The following is a 25,279-nucleotide window of genomic DNA, read 5'->3' as shown; positions in this document are numbered from 1 at the left end:
TGATCATGGGGGACTGACTAGCAGGTCTAAAATATGTAGGCCAGACAAAAGGCTGGAAACCCAGAGAGAAGTTGTTGTTGCAGTCTTGGATCTGAAATCTGTAGGGCAGGCTGGAAACTCAGGCAGAATTTATCACTGTGCTGAGACAAAATTCCTTATTCTCTAGAAAAATCTTAGTTTTTGTCTTTAATACCTTCAACTGATTGGATGTTAGTTTTCACCGAATTTGTGTGCATTTTAAGACAAATTCTAATCCAATTCCCTAGACTATTTTTCGGAATTTTCCAAGTGCATTTTTAAATTAATAAACATATAAATATAAGATAAAAGATAGATGGTAATAGAATGATAAAAATTCCCAATGCTCAATGTATTGTATACCTAAAATGTACCAATAAACTTAATGAAAAAAAGATATTTAATAGGAAAAAGGGAGACACAGCTTTTGCGAAAGAGAAGGGACCAAGAGATGGAGAGAGGTTACGCATTCCGTCTCTTCTGTGTGCAGTCTTGCTGGGCAATCGCCTTGATGATCGTCTGGCTTTGAGGCTGGCCATGCAGACCCAGGTGGCCCTTACAGATGGTTTTATGACAGTGTTTATCTGAAAGTGGCTTGAAGACCATTTCTATCAAGATTACACTGGGGAAGGGGGCTTTGTAAAATTCCTGAGCTGACTGATTCATCATTTGTGGGGCATGAAAACCTGTGAAGCTGCATCTTAACAAGCTTTCTTGTTCAATCTTATGCAATCAGGTTTTGTTGCTACTGCCCTACCAGTTTGATGTGATCCCTAGAAATTCCCGACTTTTAATGTTATCCTCTCCAGTGATCACTCTCTCCCATAGGAGGACTCACTGGCCCAAAGGCAAATATACCATCACTCTGTTACATTAATGTTGTTTTTATCTCTGGGCCTTCTAGAAAATCATATGCTGAGAGAATAACTATCTACCCTTGCCAATCAAAAATGAAATTTTACCTTTACTTCATTAAATAACCAGTTTCCCCAAAGCTTCATTTGTTTGTGGGTATAAATAAAGGCACTTAATGTTTACAGCTCAAGTTTCACTGACTCATGGCCACACCAAGCAAAATTCTCCAGTTTTTCTGAGAGACCTTAGGAAATGGCTCATAGGTGTTCCCAGCCATGTTTAGCTATGCCTTGCAGCTGGTTCATGTGTGTTGTTTTGGGAATATTTTAGGTTGTTCCTCACCAAAGCCTTCTTGCAGATATTGAAATCAAATAAACTATTAGCACAGAAATCCAATTAACTGTTGGACACAGAAGTGGGGAGGATGCTTCTTACCTTGACTCTGTGTTTTACTTCATTTTTTCCATCTAGGCAATGCTATTTCTCCTTGAGCTCTCCAAAATTTCTTATAAAACTTTTTCATTCCATTTCTGCAAGCAACCCCTCTTTCCAACACCCAATTCCCACAAATAAACTGTGTGCTCCAAACAAAACTATTGTGGAAAATTTTATTCTTGTAGACCCCTTCACCAGTTCCTTATATATATTCAGCCTTGACTGAAGCTCAGTTTTATCTTAGGTTGGAACCCCAACACACACGTTAGGTTCCTGATGTTTATTAGGTCATTCTGCAAATCCAGTGATTTAAGAACTACTAAAGAAAATCTCTTGATAAAGCTTTAAATAAACTTCTAAGGCTAGGATAGATTGTCAGAATGAAACAGCCTGGCAGAAAGAGTTTGAATCTTAAGTGTCCCCTAAATGTCCATTTGATAAAGGATTGGTTCCCAGCATAGCACTTTTAGGAGGTAGAGGAAACATTAAGAGGCTAGAGTTAAGGGAAGGTCAATAGATCATTGATGGTATGCCCTTGAAAGGGATTAGGGGACCCTGGCTCCCTCTCTTTCTTTCTTTTGGTCCTTGGCCATTAGATGAGTGGTTTTCACTACCATGTACTCCTGCCATGATGTAGTGCCTTGCCACAGACTTAAAAGCAAAGGGTCCACCTGCCCATGGACTGGAATCTCTGACACCATGGACCAAAATAACACTTTTCTCTTTGTAACTTGGTTGTCTCAGGTATTTATAGCAATGAAAGGCTGACTAACACAGATCCCAAATAATGCTTGTGGTAGTTAGGGTGGAGTGTCAACTTGTTCAGCTAGGTTCTGCCCAGGGGATTGGGGCCACACACTTCTGTGTCTCTGGGTGGGACATAGAGTTGTGGCCTTGGAGTCTTTATCTGGTCTCTAGCCCCTTCTTTTGTGACATTGTTCCCTTGCTCTGATTCCCAGAAGCTATTAACTAAGGATCTTTGCTCCACCACACCATCCCATCATGATGTTTCTGCCTTCGATCCAGTTGATCATGGACTGAATACCCTTAAAATATGAGCCAAATTAATGACTCCTCCTTTAAGTTGTGAGTGTCAGGTATTGTGTTTAACAACATGAAAGCTTACTGATATGATAATAGTCCTGAAAAAGATTTTGTTTTTCCTTTAAAACATAACATCTGATATTTGAATTGTAGAATATAACAGGAAAGAGGGAAGGGAAGCATTGAACCACATGTAGAATTTAGCAGTCTGAATAGAACCCATTCTCCCCTACCTTCCTCCTCCTTTACCATGCATGACGTGCCAGCTGTCACTGAAAGCTGTTTCCAGGCCAATTACCATTCCTTTATCAGAAGGGATTATAAAATCTTAACAAAAGAACAGATGATGGGATGCCATTGGTTCCTCTGACTCTGGAACTCCTTCGAAAGGAAGTTGCATCTTTGCAGAATTATTATTATCAATCAGCCTTTATTGCTTCAGCTTTCTTTATTGCATTCTAACACACAAAGTAATGAAAACATATAATAAAGAAAATAAAACACGTAATGCATCACTGTGCAGATATTGCAATCATAGCAAATCCAACGTAAATGCCCTACAGGGAATACTTGAGTCTTCCAATACATTGCTAACAGTTTTCATGATACTACAGTATGTTATTTATCTACTAAAGCTGTCACACTCTGCTAAATATCATGCCAGTATCAACCCCAAATAGCACTACTCCTTCCCATCCTCAGAGGGGAGGCATAATTTTCTGCTACCATTGATTTTAATGTTTGCAAAGAGTAGCTCCAGCTCCTGAATAATTAATGCATAATGATTACTAAGCTATGGGTAGTTTACTATTCTAGCACCTCTGGTCTTTGCAATGCTGCTTGCTTTAATATGCACTTCACATATGAACCAAGAGGTAGTAAAAACCATTAAGAAGGCATAGAGCTCAGTCAATAATGATTTAGAGTCTGGACACATTCTGTGGTTTTTATTCTTGGCTCTCAAGCCCCATCTGCTGCTCACGCCCTGACTTGGTCTCTCTTTTGCAAATGCTTGTCTGATGGCAGAGTTTTTGCTCTGTTTACACTTAAAAGAGTCACCTTGAAAGTTCATGTCAAGTACACATTTCCTCTGTGGTATTTTAAGCCCTGGAAGAACACTGGCAATGGCTAAATATACTTGGAATGTTTCTGCCAGATATACGTATCAAACAACTTTATGATCTCACACAATACAATTACTTTGTAAATATTGAATACTGATAATAAGAAGGCAACTCACCATTGGGATCATAGAAAAGACTTACAAAGCGAGGGGCACTTTAGAAGAAACAAACAGCAAATTTCTCAGAGTGAGAGTGGCAGAATAATACTGTGAAGACTGGCTCTGCTCTGTGCTGCTGTGGTTTCTGCTCAATGATGGTTCTACAGTGACCTCAGACTAGAATGATTCCCATGTGTTGTAAGCTGTGGCATCCCAAAGGCAAAGATGGATTGTCGTAGTGGCCTTCTGTGTGAGCTGAAATGACCTAATGCCCCAGAAATATCAATGAGAAGACATGATTATGGCAGGGCAAATTCCTTTTGGGTAGGCATCAGAAAGGAACTAGTTGTTTCTTAGAAGGGCAATGACCCAAGTTTATTCCCTTTGATGCTTAATCTGGGTATGAACATATAATATGCAGTACAAAAGCAGTCAAGATATTTGTGGGATGGTGTTAAATAAAAGGATATTTTGTGTCATTTTAAATAAAGAGAGGACCTCTTAGAACCTAATTGCTCAATGATATATTCCATCCTCTTTAGAGTCCTCCATATATCCTCGTTAAATGAAAAAAAAGTACTGTTAATATTTTAGAAATAAATATGTAAATGCTTTGAGTCCAGTTCTGTAGATTGAAAAAAAGTTCTGTTCGCTTATGGTAAGAGATGCTGTTAATTTTTTGAGGTAGTTTGGCAAAAGGTCCTTGACTAAGTGAATCTCAGTGACCTACATGTTAGCATAAGCCTAAAAGGTCAAATTTGCTATTTCTTCCTCACCCAGCAGGCCAAGCCTTATGTGTTGTAATTGGTGTTTTGCCCTTTTCAGCTCTTAACTTGTTGCTAGACTGGGCGCTGTGTTAAATGAATAGGACCTGTGCTGTTAGTGGAACAAATGGAAGGAGGCTAATGTGTGTATTGCTCCATGATGGTGATTGGTTTGGTAATGAATTATTTGTCAGAAAAGAATGAGGCGAGAGAGAAACATTAGCTGGATAATTGTCCCCACAGTATGGTATATGATGGAATTACAAACTGAATATCAAAATCTCTGACTATTTTGGAGACATAGAAGAAACTGACTACAAATCAGCATCACTCTTCATGGCACTGACAGATGAACCCAATTCAGTTAGGATCCTCCTCTGCTTACAATGCACAATGGAGTCATTGGGTACATTCTTGGTCCAGTGGGTTGGCTGCTGACAGACACAGTGATAGGAGTGGGGAAGTCTGAGAAGCTCAAGAGAGAACCAAAAATTGGTTCTGCTCAGCCCTAAAAGCCTTCTCAATGCCATTGTACTTTTCCTCCAGGTGCAAGGGCCTCACTTTCCTTTACAGTTGTTTGTAGTTCTTTGTATGTGTGACCCAAATCACTGAAGGGTAGAGAAGGTGCCTGCCCATACCAGGTGGGTTGAATGGAACTAAGCAAAAGTTGAGCTTCACCCCTATTTATGTGCCAGAGGGTGACTTGAAATTTCTGTGACTTCAGTGTTTGTTCTGCTACTGTTTGGCTTTCTGGTGGCAAAGCTGAACAGCTTCTCACTGACCCCCACCTATTCTTGTCCATGATATCCCTCCCCCTTCTCCCCAGCCATTAAATCATTTCCTGGCCTGAGAAATGTGGGAGGACCAAAGATTCTACTTTTTCAAATTTGTATCAAAGTATACTTGCACTTTAGCTTGTCAAACTTGAGTAAATAATTTCACTCCATTGCTTTTTCCCTATGTTTAATATTCCTAAAGCAGTGGATGATTCATGTCTCCTTTGAATTGAGGGAGAGACATTGGGAGACATATAAAGAAAGTCAACTAGAGGAGGAGATGATGTGGGAGGGATATTGAACAGAGTTATATCTTTAAAAATGTTATCCTGCCAGATCTCTTATTAGGTATGCAAATAACTAAGCAAATCTCTGTATGAGTAATTTAACCTCTCTGTACTTTCATTTTTTCCAATTTGTAATGAGTATAACAATTGAATCTAACTCCTAAAGTTTTGAGTATTAAAAAGATGTAATGTGTCATAAAGTACTGCATGTCACATAAAGATACGCTCGATATTAAGGGGGAAATGCGAAAAACCACTCTGTCCCCAGTAGAAGCTGCAAAAGCTAATCTGGCTTCTAAAAGCTCCTAATTATAGCCAGAGATTGGGTCACATTCAGATATCCCCTGCCCATGTGAAATGGAAACATCTTTTAAACTTGAAACTTTTAAAGCTTGAAGGTCACAGAGAGTTGTATCAGGAAGATATATCATGGGATTTAAAACCAAAGAATCTGGGTTTGAATCATGATTGAACTGCTCATAATTATTTGGCCAATTACCCAATGTGTAAGTTTCCTGTGGCTGCTATAATGAAGTATCACAGTCTCAGTAGCTTAACAGAAATTTATTATTCTTTATTTCTGGAGGTTATAAATCCAGAATCAGTTCCACTGGGCTGAAATTAAGGTGTTAGTAAGAATGTGCTTGTTGGAAGCTCTAGGGAGAATCTATTTCCTGCTTCCTCTAGTTTCCACTGGCTGTGGATGTTCTTTGGCTTGTGGAGGCATCACTCTTGTCTCTTCATTTGACACCCCCCCCCCATAAAATCTTACTGTGTGTCCCTCTTACAAGGATATAGGTAATTGAATATAAATAATTTAGGGTAATCTCTTCATCTCCAGATCCTGAATTTATTCACATCTGCAATGATTCTTTGTCTTATAAGACAACACTTTTGAGTTCTAGAACTGAGGACCTGCTGTCTTTGGAAAGCTATTATTCTCTCAACCATATCTAACTTCTCTCGGCCTCAGCTACCTCACCTGTAAACTAGAAGTAATAATACCAAATTTGAAGGTGAGTATGACGATCAACTCAGAAACACATTAAAATGGCTTATTAATGTCAGTGTGTTGTATGAAGATTTTTTTGTGTCTTTAAAAACCCACTGAGGGTTGGGGAAGTAGTTTGGTGGTAGAGTACACACTTAGCATGCTTGAGGCCCTGGTTTGATCCCTAGTCCTTGGGAGGAAAATCCATTGAGACTATCATAAGGGCATCATGTACCCTACATTTCCTGAAATAGTATTAGGCTAACCTGAAATTCAAAGTCACAAGAGTTATGAGTTTATAAATGGCAGTTTTTAAATTGCCAGCCTACTTTTGCTGGACACTCTTCTAAGGACACAAAGTACAAACATAAAAAAAGACCTGACCTTGAAGAAATTGTATTCCATTTGGGATGAGAAGACACATAAAGTATGAACACACTTTTATAGGTGGCATGACAAAATATCACCAAGTGTGCTGTGGCATGGAGTAGAGCTAGGGAGGGTTAGGCCCAGCATCGGGAGGCAGGGAGAGTTTCTTGTCTCTTTTAGGTGATAGAATTGGGGAAAACTTAACTTGACTGTAGGTGTGAATCCCTTTTTTATTTTTCACCTTAAGTTAAGAAAATAATTTCTATGCTCTTTGATGCTTCAATTTTGGAATAGAATCAGTAATAACATTGTGGAATGAGATGAAAACTGAGTTATTTTCTGCTTGACTCTTCAAAGCTTGAAGGTCACAGAGAGTTCTATCAGGAAGGTGCTTTTTAATTTAGCACAGAGTCCAGGAAGACCTCTTAATCCTTTTTTTCCCACTTCCCAATTTAAGCATACCTGAATCTTTAATAATCAAACCAAATAAATAATGAAAAGCTCAGTGACAGCTGGTGGATTTGATGGAGCTAACCCTGGAAACAGATTTGTAATTCTGTCATGTTAGTGAGAAAGAAGATGTTGATCAGTATGTTCCTGATTCATTATCATGCTAGCAAGGGCCGCTGCCTGGTAATTGCCTGTCAGATCTCTTGTTCAGCCTGCAATAGAGGTAGACCTAGGAATGTGTCATTTTTACCTATTGGAAACAAATATTTTCTCTTTCAAATGCATTGTTTCAGCACTCTGAGTAATTATTATACGAGAGCTAACCATTGCAATTCCAGTTTCACAGAAGCTGGTAAATTATGAATATCTTACTTGGGGAGACAGGGCATATTTATCAAAAGATAAAAATATCCAGTAGCACATTCCAAAGTAGCAAATAAGTGGTTCAGACAAAGAGTTTTGAAGAGATTAGTGTCTAGGGAAAGACTCTGACCAAGAAGTAGGCCCAGAGCTGAGTTTTAGGTGTTGGCAGTTGGGAAGAAGCTAGAAAGAGTTTCTACAGAGACACAGGAAGAACGATAGCAGCATGGGTCAGAGGCAAGGATGTGCTAAGGTGATTGGGGAAGGATTTCTACCCATGTGAATAAAGTAGTATGATTAGAATTATATGATTGTAAAATTTGAGTTTGAGTACAGAGCTTTAGTACAGATTCATTCTTTAATTAACCAGCTACTTTTTGAGAGTATACTGTATTCTAGTTTTGACCTTGGAGTGATGAAACCTGTATTTTATAATGCTGACAATGAGAAACTAAGAATACTTTGAAGCACTGGAATAAAGTTAGAAAACTGATAATTTGGGAAGAGTCATTTGGCTGGCTTGTAGAGTTCATTAGAATGTGAGATGCTGGAAATGGGAGAAATGAAAGAACAAATTGTAAGTAGGACTCTTAGGAAAGGGAAGTAAAAGGGACATCACTGGAGAAAAGTTGCTATTATTTTGTAGTTCCATAGTACTTTATAGAGTATGTTGTTTTCTTATACGTCTATTTCCCCACCAGACGGTGAGCACCTCAAAGACACAGACCACACCTGATTAACTGTGTTTCTTTTTAGTCCCTATCATTGTGCCTGGTGCATGGTGAGTTCTTGTTCAGTGCTGACTTCCTCATTTTAAAAAAATGGATGTGGAAGACTAGGGGAAAATAGTTAAAGAAGCCTCAAATCTGGTGCACTAGGCTTTTTCAAATTTGGAACCAGGGGAGGATTATTCATTAACAAAAGAAAAGGGAGAGCCACTCAGAGCTGCCACTGAGCCAAGATGTTCTATGCTCTCATTGGTCAGGTATTTGACCTGGAGGTGATAGTGAGGTATTAGTACTGATTTAAATTTCTAGGCTACATTATGGAAAGAAAAATAAAGGCAGCAGTGCTCATAAGATCTTGGAAGACACAAAGATCTGCAGGTACTTGGATTTGGTCGGGGGAGAGGGGTGGACAAAAACCCAAACATTGGAAGCCAACTTGAAGGAGAAGCTCACTAGATGAATTCCAGTATCAATGGTGTTTAGAGAAAGAAGCAGAGTACCTCTTGATCCCAACATTACTTACAGCCTAGGGCTGGCAAGCACACTGTCTTGGGACAGGATCTAAGCCCTTGAGGGAAAAAGCCTAGTGCACAATTGACCACCAGACTGCTGCAAAGGGTGCCCAGCCTAACAGTCACTGCCCAGTGTCCACCTGTCATAGCTCTGTTTGTATTGAGACAGAGCCCAGTAAGCGAGATAGCCACAGGAGAGGGCCTCCTTAGTTTAGGGCACTAACCAAGGTGCAGGCCAGAGAATCACTTAGAGAACAGTGACAGAGTTGGGATTGGAAAGCCCTAGGTACAGAAAGAAACAAAGACATGGTCCTGATTAGGGATCCGGAATCAGGCTTTGAATGATCCCTGGGACAGACTGGCAGATTGTATCAAAAAACAAAAGTCAACTATATATTGCCAATAAGAGACATATCTTATCCAAAAAGGAAGCTCATAGACTAAAGGTAAAAAGATGGAAAACAATACTTCATGCAACTGAAGCTTGAAAGCAAGCAGGAGTAGCTATCTTATATTCAGACACAACAGACTTCAAGCCAAAATTGATCAGAAGAGACAAAGATGGCCACTGCATACTGGTAAAGGGAACAATTCAAGGGAGAGATAATTGTAAATGTATACACACTGAATAGTTACACATCTAACTTCATAAAACAAAATTACTGGACATAAAGGGGCAGATAGACACCATTACAGTTATAATAGGGTACTTTAGTACCTCACTTTCACAATTACACAGGTCAATCAGACAAAAAATCAGTAAGAAATATCAGAGTTAAACCACAACATTGAACAAATGGACTTATCAGTTATCCACAAAGTGGGGAGTGTTTTATCCAACAACTACAACAGAATATATATTTTTCTCAGCATCACTCAGAACATTTCCCAAAATAGATGATATCTTAGGTCATAAAGCATGCTTAAATAAACACTAAGGAATTAAAATAATCTCTTGCATACTACCACATTGCAGTAAAATGAAACTAGAAACTAACAGCAAATAAAAGCATAGAAACTATACAAACATATGGAGATTAGGTAATATACTCTTGAGTAACCAGGCCGGGGCTCACAGAAGAAATTGAGGTAGAGAAACTTAAAATATTTCCTACAATCAGCAGGCCATGTGGACGCCAGTGCAGGGCAGAATGAGGTCCTCATGGTGGAGCTGCAGCAGCTCTTGATGCAGGAGGCAGCAGACTCCATGGTGAAAGTGTGGAGAGAGAGAACATCTGGAGGTTGCAGGGCCTCATGTTCCAGTGCAATGCCAACAGCCGACAACCAGGTATCCATGTAGCAGATCCACCAATGCATTAAGTGTTGCCATGCACCTCTAGCTGGGCCTTGGTGACCGATGAGTTGGAAAAGTTCCAGGACTGCCTGGCCTGGTGCATCATGCATTGTAATTACAAAGCCAAAGATTCAGTGAATGCAGAGGGAGCCTCAGGTGAAACGCAGATGGACAGTTGTGTGACCCAGTGTATGGATGACTACATGAACCTCCTTTCAACTATGACCAAGAAGATGAAGGCATCTGTCTCATTCATTGGGAAATAAAAGTCTTTGCCAGTGGCCATCAGTGCTGAGCGTAGGAATCTATTTAAACAGAAGAATGGGAATTTTAGAATTTTAAGTAAAATTTATGAATGGAAAAACTAAGGATGACAGCAAGTTTAAGACATATTTCATTTGCCTCTGGACCCTGGCTCCATTATGTTTGGCTGCTAGAAAGTGAAATGGAAAAAAACTGGAGCTAACGTTTGGGTCAAAGATGGCACAAGAGGGCGTTTTGAGTCTAAATCTCATGTGGCAAGACCTTATCCTGGCAGTAGCAGTCTCCTTTGTACCAATTTGTACCAATCACATTCTTCTTAATGCACAGACACCAACAGGCTAGCAAGTTCCTCTCTTCTGCCTATGATGTGGTGGAGTTACAGGAGAGGTGTCTTTGTAACCAACTTCTTATTTACCAGAAGTATCACCACACTATTTTCTGTAAGCTGTACAATAAAATCCAGGATATGACTAATTTAGAAGGGGCAAAAAAGATTTCCAGATCTCCATTTTTCTTGGTTTCTGACATGCAAGAGCATGAAGTGGATTTAAAATGTGGAGTTGAGAGAGAGAGAGAGAGAGAGAGAGAGAATGAATATGAAAACTCTGGCCATCAAGATATGGATGTGTATTTCTTGAAATTTTTACACTGTATCTCTCAGCCTGGAAACTGTTGCAAAAACATGAGAGTCAGTGCCACAAATGATGTGGAAGGCAGAACTTCCTTCATTGGCTCATGGGCCCTCTCGCTTTTGGCCACAGTTAACAGGAATGGGATGGCCTGTGTTTAGATGTCCTCCCAAAGCCTCATGCAGTCTTTTTCAGAGGTGGCTGAATCTAGAGTGTGTGATTGATTCATGGTAGGTCTAGGCCTGAGGGCACTAGGATTGAGGGCATGAGTGCTACCCACTCTGATAGTCTCAATAAGATAAAGAGGGAGAAAGATGATTTTGAGGTGCCTTGTTGCTTTTGTTGTCTTCCACTGCCATGAACTCTTGCCCCTCTGCCACTCTGCCCTGGAGCCAGCCCATTATGGACTGAAACCTCTACAAACTTTAATCCAAATAAACCTTTCCACCTTTAACTTTGAGTGTTGGGTATTTTGTCTCAGCAATGAGACAGAAAGTAACCAATGCACAGGACAATCTTGCAGTGACACTTTTCTTCTAAATGGTAAAAGGTTTTGACTGTGATATATATGTCAGTATCCAGGAATTAATAGTAAAATAGGAACTGTTGGCTAGTTAAGGGAATTGTGAAGTACTGAATTTGAAGAAATTGGTGTTTATAGAACAGAATGGAATGAAAGCCTAAACCCAGCATTGCTTCCTTAGCCTCTTGAATTAGCAGTGCCTGATTGAGATAATCCCCTGGCAATAGACAGATCAAAAAGTAAGCAACTTGAGCTGTGACTCTTTTATGGAATTCTATTTTTGCCTGGGGCCTTTGCAACATGCAGTGTTCCTGCCCCAGCATGGCATCTTATCTTTTGGATAAAGACTGTGCTGCCCTTTTAACAACTTATTACTTGACAATATAGCCTGTTTTCTGTGTCGAGGCTGTGATAAATTTTCCTAGTGGTTTAGTCTTAAAATAAATGATTTCGTTGTCTCCCAACTACTGTATTTCATTTCTTGTATCTGGGTAGTGACTATTTAACTTTTTCAGTATGTTTCTCTTGTTATGTGTGAAATAAATTGAAGCTGTCCAGAAGACGGGGGACAAAAGAAGTTCCTAGAATCAAATGACAATGATAGCATGACATACCAAAACCTATAGGACACAATTAAAGTCATTCTAAAAGGAAAGTTTATAACTGAAAAAGACTGAGTGATCCCAAATAAATAACCTAATAATGTATTTCAAGGTCTTAGAAAAAAATAGGATCAATCCAAATCCAAAACTTGTAGAGGAAAATAAATTATAGAGAAAAGAGCAGAAATTAATGAAATTGAGACTAAAAAAAACAATATAGGGCCGGGGATTTAGCTCAATGGTGCCGCTGCCTGCCTTGCAAGCACAAGGTCCGGAGTTTGATCCCCGGTACAAAAAAACAAAACAAAACACACACACAGTACAAAAGTTCAATGAATCAAAGAGGTGGTTCTTTGAAAGAATAAACAAATGGACAAATCCTTAGTTTATCAGACCAAAAGAAGGAAAGAAAGGACTCAGATCAGTGCAATTAGAAATGAAAAAGGCCAAATCACAAGTGACTCTGCAAATATCCAGAGGATTATAAGAAACTATTTTGAAAACTATTTCAGTAAGCTGGAGAATCTAGAAGAAATGGATAAATTATTAGATACATATGAATTACCAAAATTGAACCAAAAAGATATTAAAACAATGAATAGACCAATAACAGTCAATAAGGGAAGTAATAAAATCCCTATCAACTAAGAAAAGGCCAGGACCTGGTGGCTTCAACTCTGAAATTTTCCAGGACTTCAGAGAAGAACTAGCACCAACACTCCTCAAACTCTTCCATGGAATTGAAAGAGAAGGAATACTCCCCACCTCATTCCTTGAAGCAAGTATTAGTCTGATACCAAAACTGAACAAGAACTCAAAAAAAGAGAGAGGAGATAGAGGAGAGAGAGAGAGGAGAGAGAGAGAGAGAGAGAGAGAGAGAGGGAAGAGAAGGAGAGGAAGGAGGAAGGAAGGAAGGAAGGAAGGAAGGAAAAGAAAAAAGGAAAGGAAAGGAAAAGAAAACTACAGACCAATTTCCTTAATGAACATAGATGCACACACCTCAACAAGACACTGGCAAAAGGAAGGGGAAAGGAAAAGAGGGAAAGGAAAAACTATGAGAAAAGAAAAAAAAATGGAAATGAAATTTATGTAAATAGGAAAGGGCGGAGGGGGTGAAGGGTGCACAGGTAATAGGGAAAAAAATAAGAACCAAGATACATCATGTACAGGTACAAGCACCCAATGATAAATGTAAACGAATTGTATACCCAAAATGTACCAATAAGAGAACTAAAAAAAAAAAAAAAGGCACTGGCAAAAGAAGGCAACAAATCATTAAAAAGATCACATATTGTGACCAAGTGGATTGGGGAGCTAAAAACTACCTAGCAGCTGTTGGATCCAGCTTCTGTGGTGTCATTGTTTTTAGAGTATGACTGAGTACCTGACCTACTACATGAACTATGTCTTCATTCTGACAGTCTCTCCTCAAACTGGTCTTTCTTTTTGCCCATGCCTTCATAGGCACAAACAAAGACTTTCTGAACAGAGTAAGAAATGTCACAAGTAATAACTCAAAGAATCAACAAATGGGATTATATCAAATCAGAAGGCTTCTACAACCAACAGAGTGAAGGGACAAGGTACAGAGTGGGAAAGAATTTTTCCAGCTACTCCTCAAAGAAATAATATCTAGACTATGTAAGACTCAAAAATATTAGACCTTCTCCCCAAATAAAAGACCCTATGAAAATGATGAGAAATTGAGATGAATAGACATTTCTTTTTTTTCTTTTTTGGTACCAGGGATCGAACTTGGGTCCTTGTGCTTGTGAGGCAGGAGACAGAACCGCTGAGCTAAATCCCCAGCCCCAATATTTCTTAATAGAAGAAGTACAAATGGCCAATAAGTACATAAAAAAATGTTCAGCATTTTCAGCCATTAGAGAAATGAAAAAACATCACTGAGATTCCATCTCACTACAGTAAGAATGGCTACCATTATGGATCAGAAAACAAATGCTAGCAAGGTTGTGAGGGAAAAACAAGCCCTTCTACATTACTAGAACATAAACTAGTACAACCATGTGGGAGCAAGTATGGAGTTTTCTCAAAAAACTAAGAATATAATTTCCTCCAGACCAAATGATAACGCTTCAGGGTATCTTCCCAAAAGAAATAAAGGCATATTACTGTGATGTTTGTGTATCCATGTTTATAGCAGTACAATTTACAAATGCTAGATCTTGGGAGGGGCCTATACGCTCACCAACAAATTAATGGGTAAAGAAAATGCAGTGTATATATACACAGCAGAGTACTTTAAGGAAGGATACTTTTGAGTCATTTGTAGGAAAATGAATGCACTTTGAGACAATAATGCTAAGTGAAATAAATCAGACATAGAAGGTTAAGCATCACATAGTTTCTCTAATGAGAAACCCAAAATATAATTCACTTAAAAAGCAAAATAAAAGAGAGATGGAGGAAACAGGCAGGCAGGCTTTGTGGGATGGGAAGGAGATGTGAGAAAGGAGGGAAAAGGTAGGCAGGAGAGGAAGGAGGAGTAGAATGGTCAAGATATGATTTGCATGTGTGCCAACTCCCCACGATGTATGTAATTAGTGCATATTGCACACCTACAGTAATAATAAAAAAGAAATAGATACAAAAACACAAAAGGCTTAGTAAAATTCATCAGTTTATTTCTGCATGATGTGTGTGTGCCATGAGGATGACAACTTAATTTTTTTTCTTAAATTTACCTTCTAGTACTTTTATAGTGTTCTTTTTGGTTTAACTCATGAATCTTTCTAAGCTTTAGTTCTATATATGTGAAAAAGTAACTGTAAATTTTTCTAAAGCCATAGCCAATTACTCTAATCTTTTGATAAGATATCAATTATCTATAATTTAAAATTTATCCTTATCACTAACTAGAACATATGTATGTGTGTGTTATTGAAAACTCTTCTTGTGTGATTTTCTTTTCTTTTTTGCCTGTTCTATTTTTCGACTATGACACTGATTTTATTACTGTCATTTATGGTATATTTTATATCTGAGGTAGCAAGTACTTCTTTACAAAACATTTTTGGCTAAATTTAACCATTTTTTGCTCCAAGTAAAACTCAAGTAACTATGCTAAATTCTATTTAATTTGGGATTTTGATTTGCGTTGCATTGAATTTATAAATTTATCTTGGAATAATAGATATTGTAATGTCAAATTGTCTCATTGGACATTATGTCTCACTTTATTTAAGATTTCTTTTATATCCTTTAATAAAGTTTTATCTTTTTCAGATGTGTTTTATACTCTTCTTATAATATTCATGCTTGATATTTTATAGTGTCTATTGGTGACATTTTCCATTACATTTTCTAGTTATTATTTCTGCAGGGAAAAGGTATTGATTTTGTAAAATACACTGCTAGCAAATATCAATGCAAAAAAGTGCATCAGTTGAATTACAGTCCTGAAGGTAAAAAAGCAAAACTATTAAGTTAATTCAAGATAATATGGCAAATATATTTATGATATAGAGGCAAGGAAAGATTATGAAAAGAAAACAACAAAAACAAAACAAGCTGAGTGTGGTAGTAAATGCCTGTAATCCTACACTCACGAGGATGAGGCAGAAATACTGCTGGGAGTTCAAGGCCAGCCTGGGCTACATAATGAGTTCCAGGCTAGTCTAAACTACATAGAGAGACTCTGTCTTAAAAAAAAAGACAGACAAAAAATGAATTCAACTACATTAAAATTAAGGTTTTTTAAGTTAAATGAAAGAGACAAACAAATGTGAGAAGAAAGAAAATTCTGGCAATGTTTAAAGTAACACAAGATAAATATTTGCAAAATATGAGGAATTACATGCATCAGTAAGAAAAAAAAGGCAGCAACCCCTATAAAAAAATGAGCGAAGAATTTGAACTAGCTTTCTACTTAAAAAGCTACTGAACATATGAAAAGATGTTCAAATTTACTAGTAATCAGAGTAATGCAAATTAAACAACAATAAATGATCACTTTGTGCATGCAGCAAAGGTTGAGAAAGCATATAATACCCAGTGGGATATGCAGATAGGAATAACAGAGAATTGCTATGGGAAGGGCAGGTGATAAATGCAGCTGCTCTGCAGCAATATGGTGCTGCTTCATTAGCTCAGAGACCTCGACCTGGACATATGGAACTCAGGACCCAGTGTTTCCTCTTTGAGGTTAATATTTCAAATTACTCATCACACAGTTAATGAGGTGATGTATGAAGGTCTTTATCCCAGAGTTATGAATAGAATTTGGAAGCGCTCTGGCTGTTTGTCACTGTGGAGTGATGGACTCACACCATGCCTTAGGATGCATGTGTTACAGGCAGCAGACTAGATGACAACAAAGTGTCTGATGAGAAAAGGAAAAAGATAAAGGCAACAATGATGAAGGCAGAATGAACTCTGTAACACAATACCATATATGGAAATTGAAACTGTAGCCATGTAAAACAGTATATGTCTCATTAGAACACACGAAAAATGAAGGGATAGACTTTGAATAAATTGTTCATTGAGGGAGGAAGTAGAATGGGAATGAGGAATGGGTATGAAAGGGCATGAACGAGTATATGAATTTGAGAATTTTTGAAAAACTGCAAAAATGAAAGAATAACAATACTCTCGTTGGGTATGCTGACTCTTGTGTCTCATTTAGTTAATATAATCTTTACCAAGCTTGTGATATGCTACTGCAAAGCTGACTTAATACTTGTAGATATTGAATTATCAAGTGTTTCCTCATTAATAATTTCAGTGAATGATTGCTTTGCAGATCTGAAAACTCCTTTGGATGTGTAGCTGAATTGTAAGTATCAAATAGCAATAGAAAGAGCAAAGATATTTTCCTTTGCGTTAACCATTCTGAGAGGGGTGTCTTCACTCCTGGCTAATATGGTGGCACCACTTAGATGGATATATGTTCTCCACCAGTGATTTCTTTCTGACACTCGAGCCAGGATGATTCTCCCTTTTGAGAAGAATGATGTACTGTTGGAAAAACTTTTCCAACAGAAAAGTAGGAGATTCTTTTCCGGTTAAGATTTAAAATTTAATAGAAATGGAGGAAAGAGCTCTGATAGGTGATAACTATGAGGAAGTCAAGATCCACCCCTCCCCCACTTTCATACTCCTTTATTAAACAGCCTGGATTGTTTTATTCATCATTCCTCCTAGTATCCTAGGCAGGTGTAACTGCCAAAGAGCAAGAGATGAACTCAGCAGTCATAAAGTAACTTTATGTTTCCTCCTGTGGCCCTTTCAGACCAACTCGGTGCGCTTGTTAAGTCCAATAGATTTTTCAGTAACTTCTAGATTATAAAAAGTCCTAAATCACTTCAAGTCCAAGAAGAGTCTCAGTTCAGCAATTTAAAGGTGCAGATAGTTTAATAATAAAAACTCTGAACTTCATTTAAAGCTGAAGATTTTCCCTCCCTCAGCCAATACTTCTTTGGACTGGAAAGCTAAAGATGGGGAAGGAGGGCAATATCAATTTCTATACTTTCCACTGGGTGCTTTATCTTCTCTTTACACCCCCTTCACTCCATTGCACTTCACTGCCTCTGTCTGTCCCATGTTTGAGACTAGAGACAGGAAAAAGACAGAAGGGCTAGAAAAGTTCTTCCTTCATAAAAACAATATTATCTGAAGCTACAAGTCATTTTTATGGAATTTCAATTTTTCATGAAAAATAAAGAAATTCATTCATAATTTTTAATGAGGTGAATATAACATTGTCACCAAATACTGAAAAGATTTCATTAGTGATGAACAACGAGTGTTCCTCTACCTACATATTATTGTTCTTCAATATTTAATTTCAAATTTTAATCCCTCATGTTAGCCATTTTTTAATATAATGATTGTTTAATGATTTAGACATATACTTGTACTTTTCTACATTTTATTTCTTTTGTATAGTAGAACTTCCCTCTAGGATCATTTTCCTTTTAATAAAGTATAATCAGAATTTCCTTTATTGAGGACCTGTTGGTGACAAATCCTCCCCTCAAGTTTTTGGTGTGTCTGGAAGGGATTAATTTTTATTGTTTTCAATGTTTATTTAGCTAGATACAATAATAGTGTGACAAAATATTTTCTTGATAATAACCTTATTGTTTTCTGGTTTCCATTCTTGAGAAATTAGCTGTTAGACTCTTGCTTCTAAGGAGATGACTTGTCATTTTCTTTTTAGCTGTTTTTTTAAAATATTCCCTTTGACTGGGTTTGGTTTCACATACCTATTATCCCAGATATTCAGGAAGCTGAGGCAGGAGAATTGCAAGTGCAAGTCAAGCTTGAGCAATTTAATAAGACCCTGAAACAAAATTTAAAAGTAAAAAGGGCCAGAGAGGTAGCTCAGTGGTAGAGCAATGGCAAGGTCCTGAGTTCTGTCCCTAACACTGGTAAAAGAAAAGAAAAAAAGAATTCCTTTTGTTTTTAATCACCATTTTACTCTGTTGAGTTCAGTTATAGATTTCATTTTCTCTGTCCTGTGTTGGATTAGTTATACTTCTGGAACTTATAGAGTCATGTCTTTCTTTAATTCTAGAAAGTTCTCATCCATTATTTCTTCAACTATTGCCTCTTTCAAATTTTTTTTTTTTTTTCTGGAATACCACTTAGATCTTTGTAGACTTTGTTCAATCTCTTCTCCATATTTCTGATACTTTCCTTTTTTCTTGTTTCTCCTTTTTTTATTGTACTCCATTCTAAAAAACTACTTCAGCTGTTTTGGGGTTCCCCACTTACCTCTAAACAGCTATGTCTAATCTGCTCCTTAGCATGCCTATTGAGTTTTAAAATTTTAATGTGTTCTGTGCGTGTGTGTGTGTGTGTGTGTCTTGTGTTTGGGGAAGTGAGCTATATTTGACTAGTTTTCAAATCTTTCTCTTCTAGGATAGTACCTAATTCCTGGTTGATATTTTAAAAATTTTTTACTTCCTTAGATATTTTGAACACACATATTTTATATTCTTTATGTAATTATTCTTTTTTTTATTTTTTTGGTACCGGGGATTGAACTTGGGTCCTTGCGCTTGCACAGCAGGCAGCGAAACCACTAAGCTAAATCCCCGGCCCTTTATGTAATTATTCTATATGATGAAATAGATATGCATTTAATATAGCTGTTTAATGTGTTTTGTCTACTCTTGTTGATGGTGGATTGTTTTTTATTTCATAGTTCATAATCTGTGAATATCCAAAGATTTCTGGTTTGAGGAACCACAGGGGATAGTATACTATGACAGTTAAAGTTAATTTGTATATATGCCTCTTTTTTTAACTACTTGATTCATCCTGTAAGTCACTAATTCCTTCCTAATCTGTGTCTAATCTTCTGTTGAACCCATATATTAAATTCTGTTGTTGCACTTTTTAGATCTAGAATTCTGTTTCCAGTTTTCAGTTCTCTGATGAAATTCTCAATCTCATTTTTATCTCCTTGAATATATTAAGTTAGCTTTAAAAATCTGTGTTATATTACTTCTATTGATCTATTTTTATTCTATATTATATCCCTTTATTTTTATTAACATTATCTGTTCTTTATGTGTCCCTGCTTCTGAGTGCTAACCTTATGAAAAAATTATAGAAATAATTTAAAGCCTAGGATAATTTCATTTTCCTCTAGACAGAATGTACATTTGTTTCTGGCAATGACCAGAAACCTTAGCTATCCCTGACAACTTCGATCAAATTCAGAAAATAAGATAACTCAATACTGGATTTCAGTTCCTATGAGGCCCAGTATACTCTTATTCCTATGGTTTATTCCTCTGTGAGTATACGAGTCTCTCACCTTTGACAATTCCTGAGCTCCAATATTTGTCCCTACTCCACAAGATTGTCGGAAGCTCTGCGCATATTCTCAGATACATTTTTCAGTGATAGCCAATATCCTTACAGGGGAAGAAATTCCAAATGCATCTCACTTAACGGTGCTTTTTGTTTTCTCCAGATCTTGCTCTTTAACTCCTCACTGCTTTGTTAGTTTCTTGAGTAATTTAAGCATATATTTGTTATATGTTTTCAGATTGTCTAGTTATACTCAGTGGAAACATTGTCGCTAATGACCTACTCTGCCATTACCAAAAGGATAAGTTCTTGCTTTTTAATTAGAAATATTTTCCTGATTTTCTACCATTTCTCCATCAATACAGGTGGTCAGCCAATATTGCTAGCTTCCTTTGTCTGCTTCTATTTAACTATTGACTTCCATAAGCAGACTTTTTCTTTGCATAACCACATATTTTTATGTTAAAATGATTATTCCCTTAATAGCAAAGTCAGAGTGTAAACCTCTTTGGAGAGCTGACACTAGTGGTAAGTAGTAGAAGGCACAGCAATTGCTATTCTAGGGTACAATCAGCAAATGAACTGAACAAAACCGTTAACCTTCTGTTGAAGCTAAGAGAGGAACAACTTTACCTCTGAAAGTTCTTTGATTACAATCACAATGATTGGGAGCCATGTGGTCAATCTGTAAAGTTTCTTTCCATTTGCACTGGGAAGAATACAAATCCATAGCCAAACAGATTATGATTTTCCCAAAAGGATTCACAAGCTTCCATCAGGGAACCATGAAATCACAGAATTAGCCCTGATATGAAAAAGAAGTAGCCTTTGACTCTATAGTTACTTCCTTAGCTCTCACCAGGCCTATAGAGAAGCGGTGTTTACTGCTAATCTCCCACCCTAGATTTCCAGGAAGAATCCTCAGCCTCAAAGATACTTTCAGGCTTCCAGCCCTTCAGTCCTAGATGCTCCAGAAAAAGAGATGTCCTGAAATCCTCTTCTCCTCAGCATCCTCCTCTTCTTTGTGAATCTGTTACTATTCTAGCTCTTTGTTTCTTAATGGGATGTGAAGAACACTGGACTTAGTTCTTTTCTAAGAATGTGGTAATGATTACAGCAGGGATGATGACAATAATATCTGGAACTATTACTTGAGCACTTATTAAGTGGTAGCCCCTGTGTTATATACTTTATGTGCACTGCTTAACTGACCCCCTCAAGAAATCATATATGTAAGTTGTATCTACCTCTATAGTTTGTGAAAATTGAGGATTAGGAAGATGAATAACTGACATGTCGTTAATAAGTTATAAGTTTTAGTGTTATGATTTTAATCCTGTAAGAGAATCTCCATTTTTATTATTTGATATACTTTCAAATGAAAATTATATACATATGCCTTAATAAAGAATTTTTATTTGCATATTTATTTATTAAATAGTCCTTACAAATATGCTAAAAATAAATCACATTTATTATTCTAGTCAGCTAACCTTTGAGGACTCAAATTCCAAAATGCAAAAGAATATTGAAAATTTGGGATCAATTGCCACAAAAGTTTTGGTATTTTTTTGGCCACTAAATAGCTGTAGAAACTTGAGAAGATTATATGACATTTCTAAAGGTCTCAGTTTCTCAATTGTGTTATGAAAGAATTGACTTTGATAATCCCTGACTCCTTACAAAATGACAATGGTATATCAAAGAGGTGCCTGCACTCTCTTATTTATCACAGCACTATTTACAATGGCCAAGATATGGAATTGATGAGGAGCGGCAACATTTGAATGGGTGGAGAAGATGTAACATATATATACAACAGGATGGGTTTATTTCTGAACTCAATTCAAAAAGAGCGAAATTCTGTCATTTGTAGCAATGTGAATGGAACTGGAGGACACCATGTTAAGTGAAATTAAAAAAGGTTTGGAAAGACAAATGCTGCATGTTCTCACTTATATGTGGAAGCCAAAATGTGAATTTCCTAGAAGTAAAATAGTCAGTGGTTAAGCAGTGTAGGGAGAGAGGATAGAAGAGTGGGTAACAGATACCAAAATATAGTTGATAGGTAGAATAAGTTCTAATGTCCTGCAGCACAGCACAGTGATTATAGGTAACAAAAATGTATTATATGAGTTACAGAAAACTAGAAGTGGAGTTTCGTTTCTCACACAAGTAAATAATGTGTTTAAGGAGATAGAAGTGCTAATTGCTTTGATCTCATCATGCACATTGAATACATGTATCAAATGATCACTCTACATCCATATATATGTACAATTATTATATATCAATTAAAATTAAATAAATAAAATCAATAATAAAATTCCTTAAAATCATTTTTTGCATTCTTAAAAATATACAAATCAACCTATTTTTAAGAACACAATTTATGGAAGTTATTTTGTCAGCTTTTTATTTAAGTAGATTTGCTGCCTCTAATTTTAATTCAAATTGTTCTTTTCATTTATATGGCTTATTTTATTTATTTATTTATTTTTGGTACCAGGGATCAAACTCGGGACCTTATGGCTTGCGAGGCAGGCACCAAAACCACTGAGCTAAATCCCTGGCCCTATATGGCTTGATTTAAACAAGCTATACATTTCCTTCCATTGATAAATGTAGATTTTACATGTTGGGAAAAATACGTGTGGCAGATACTCTTAGATGTTTCCTTCTATCTGTCCATTTTTCCATCTCACAAATAGGAATTGTTTAGTTCAGCTAAAATTCTAGCTGCATCATCATTGTCAGAGGGTGAGTAGGTAGCAGAGTGTAAAGTGACAGTTTCTGGAAGGTGTCTACAATCCTAATGTAGATACCACCTTACCATTTTACCCCTTCTCCTCCTCCCTACCTGCAATGCCAACAAAACGGTTATACGTCCAGCAGACATCTTGCAACCAAGTAGAGAAAAGTCATATTCTAAGGGTAGAAGAGCAAAAAGAGAACTGTGATAACACTGCTAGTCTACTTTCAAATTTTTCTGTCACTATTGAACAAGCTGCCATATTTTAAGTCACCAGTGGTAGGTAGGGTCTTGTGTCAAATGCATACTCAACAAATTCAGGGTGTATTAATTTTAGTTCATGAGATATGAGGCACATTCCTTTTTCATTTTCTTTCAAATTTAATTTGCTCTGTTCACATACCCAGTTGCTAGAAAATTCATCCTAAGTCATTTCTGTGGTTCCTTCTCAGGAATGCTTCTTAAAACCTCCACAACTGGGAAAATACCAGGTCCAGGGTCTATTGGGGCTGCACTCACTCAACATGTTTGTACCTATTGCCCAGACACTGTGTGAAGAATGAGAATACACAATCAAGCTCCCTTTTCTACAAATGTGTTTTCAAGGCCTGGTTGTCAGGTTTGGTTGGGCTTTAGACAGACTCAGATACACCTTAATTGCCCTACACACTACTGACTGCAAATTTGCCCATGGGATCCTTGGTCCCCAGTCTCCTGACAGAATGCAGAGCCCCAGGTTCCAGGACCCTGTAGTAGCCTATCTGGGCACAGCTCTTGTCTCTCATGAATGGAAACATATAAAACCCCATCTTTGTACCTGGTTCTTAGAGCTCTTCACTTTCTATGGGGTCCAGCTTCAGCTGTGTCCATTTCAAATAATTCCTGCCCCTAGAGAAGAGATCGAACTTAGTTCACAAGATAATGGCAAATCCTGTCATGCGATTCTAGCCATACAGATGAAAAAACTGGGGCACAGAGACCAAGGCAGCAGTCACTTCTCTGGTCTGCAGCAGAGATGGGACCTACACGCAGAGAGCCTGACTCCACTCCCAGCACCTGCACTGGAGTGCGCTGTTCTCTGTCTGCAACCTGAAAGCTGCTCGTTTTCTGCTTCCCCTTGGGTTTAGAAGGCATCTTAACTCATAGAAATACAGTGCTGGCTTTTTTCTGGGTGAGATGGGGGAAGGAGTTGTTAACTTCCACTATTTCTCTTGATAACTCACTGTGTTATATCCAATGAAGAAAAATGCATTGCTTTTTTAAAAAATGCACTAACTTTAGTTTCCAATGTCTTACTTTTCTCATAAATTGAGGAGTCATTTCTGCTATGATTTTCTCTCTATATTTTACCTCATCAAGATTCAGTGATAAGATGAATGAAGTATTAACTAAGAAGATTTTTGAAATCTTCAGGGGAAAAATGTAATATTATAACAAGAAAGTTGATACAACAGCAGATACCAAAAACCGGTAAGATGAATTTTAGCTTTGTTATTCCCAGATGTTCCCTATTCAGTTCTTAGTAAAATATATTTCAATCTAGAAGGAAACAGGGACCCTGCCAACTGTTATTAATGTTCAGTTGCTTTTTAATTGAAGCATACTCTTGGACAATGTCATATGTATCTGGAGAAAAATAATGCATTCAGCATCAGAATAAATCTTTTTTGAGAGAGACTGCAGGGTTTTTTTTTTACTTTTTAGTCATTCCACAATATTTCTGGTTTATCAGCTCCTTTTTCTTTGCTAAGCAGTGATAGTAATGCATACATTTGCCTTTGCCAGTAAATCATCCTTTTATAATTTGGATTTCTTTCCATCTCAGATTCCCATCAGGGGGGATTTACCTCAAGGCATATTGCAACCAATTTCCCCTGTAATTAATGCCATATCTGCCTCAGAGTCCATTTCAACTCAAAAATGAAAATTGATGAGGCAGCTAACCACAAATAAGGATCACCTGCTGGAAGAGAGGTTAGGTAGAACTCTTGAAGACATTGGCATTGGACTCTTAAATTTATCAGTGCTGCCATGCTTCATTCACTAGAGCACATGTATATTTATATTTTATAGTTATAAATAAAACTTAATATTTCTCTTAGTGCATCATTTTAATGAACCCAAAACTAGATTCCAGGGGGATACTGGAAGTCTAAACCTCTGCTTTCTCTGATTTATAGAGAACTTAGAGTGGATTTGTTCAAACATACATGAGATTGTAACTAGATCCCTCTAGCTCTGGTCCTTATTTCGGGGCAACAAAGATGGAAGCCAACAAAATGGCAAACAGCAAACAGTGGGGAATGGCCAAATGTGTGTTTATTAGAGAGAATAAAAGAAAAGCTCTCTGCTAGTCAGAGAGAGAGGAGTGTTCCACAAGGCAGACACCATGGAAGTTCAGACTCAGGGACTTTATATAGTTTTTGGTACTGGTGTATGTTGGAAAGCAGGAAGGCACCTGGTTTCAGGTAGGCTTTTGATGTCCTGAGTGCAAACTACTTGATTTGCATTTTACTATCTCCAAGGTCTCTCCTATTTGTTTGAGGATCTGTTCTTTGCCTCTTGGCTTTCATTAGGCCCTGATAGTCTCTTTGGGCCCTCTGGTATGTTAACTAA

At 37.4% G+C, this 25,279-nt stretch overlaps 1 pseudogene; it reads left to right on the top strand.

Moving 5' to 3' along the window:
* Positions 1–9,973: 9,973 nt before the first annotated feature.
* LOC101725629 (TIM double twin CX3C motif protein pseudogene) lies at positions 9,974–10,420 on the top strand (annotated as a pseudogene).
* The last annotated feature ends 14,859 nt before the right edge of the window (positions 10,421–25,279 follow it).

Source organism: Heterocephalus glaber, unplaced genomic scaffold, assembly GCF_053883595.1.
Source record: "Heterocephalus glaber isolate CG9 unplaced genomic scaffold, H.glaber_assembly_v1.0 deba00001666, whole genome shotgun sequence".
In the NCBI taxonomy this organism is placed as follows: Eukaryota; Metazoa; Chordata; class Mammalia; order Rodentia; family Bathyergidae; genus Heterocephalus; species Heterocephalus glaber.
This window is presented reverse-complemented; position numbering and strand designations above follow the sequence as displayed.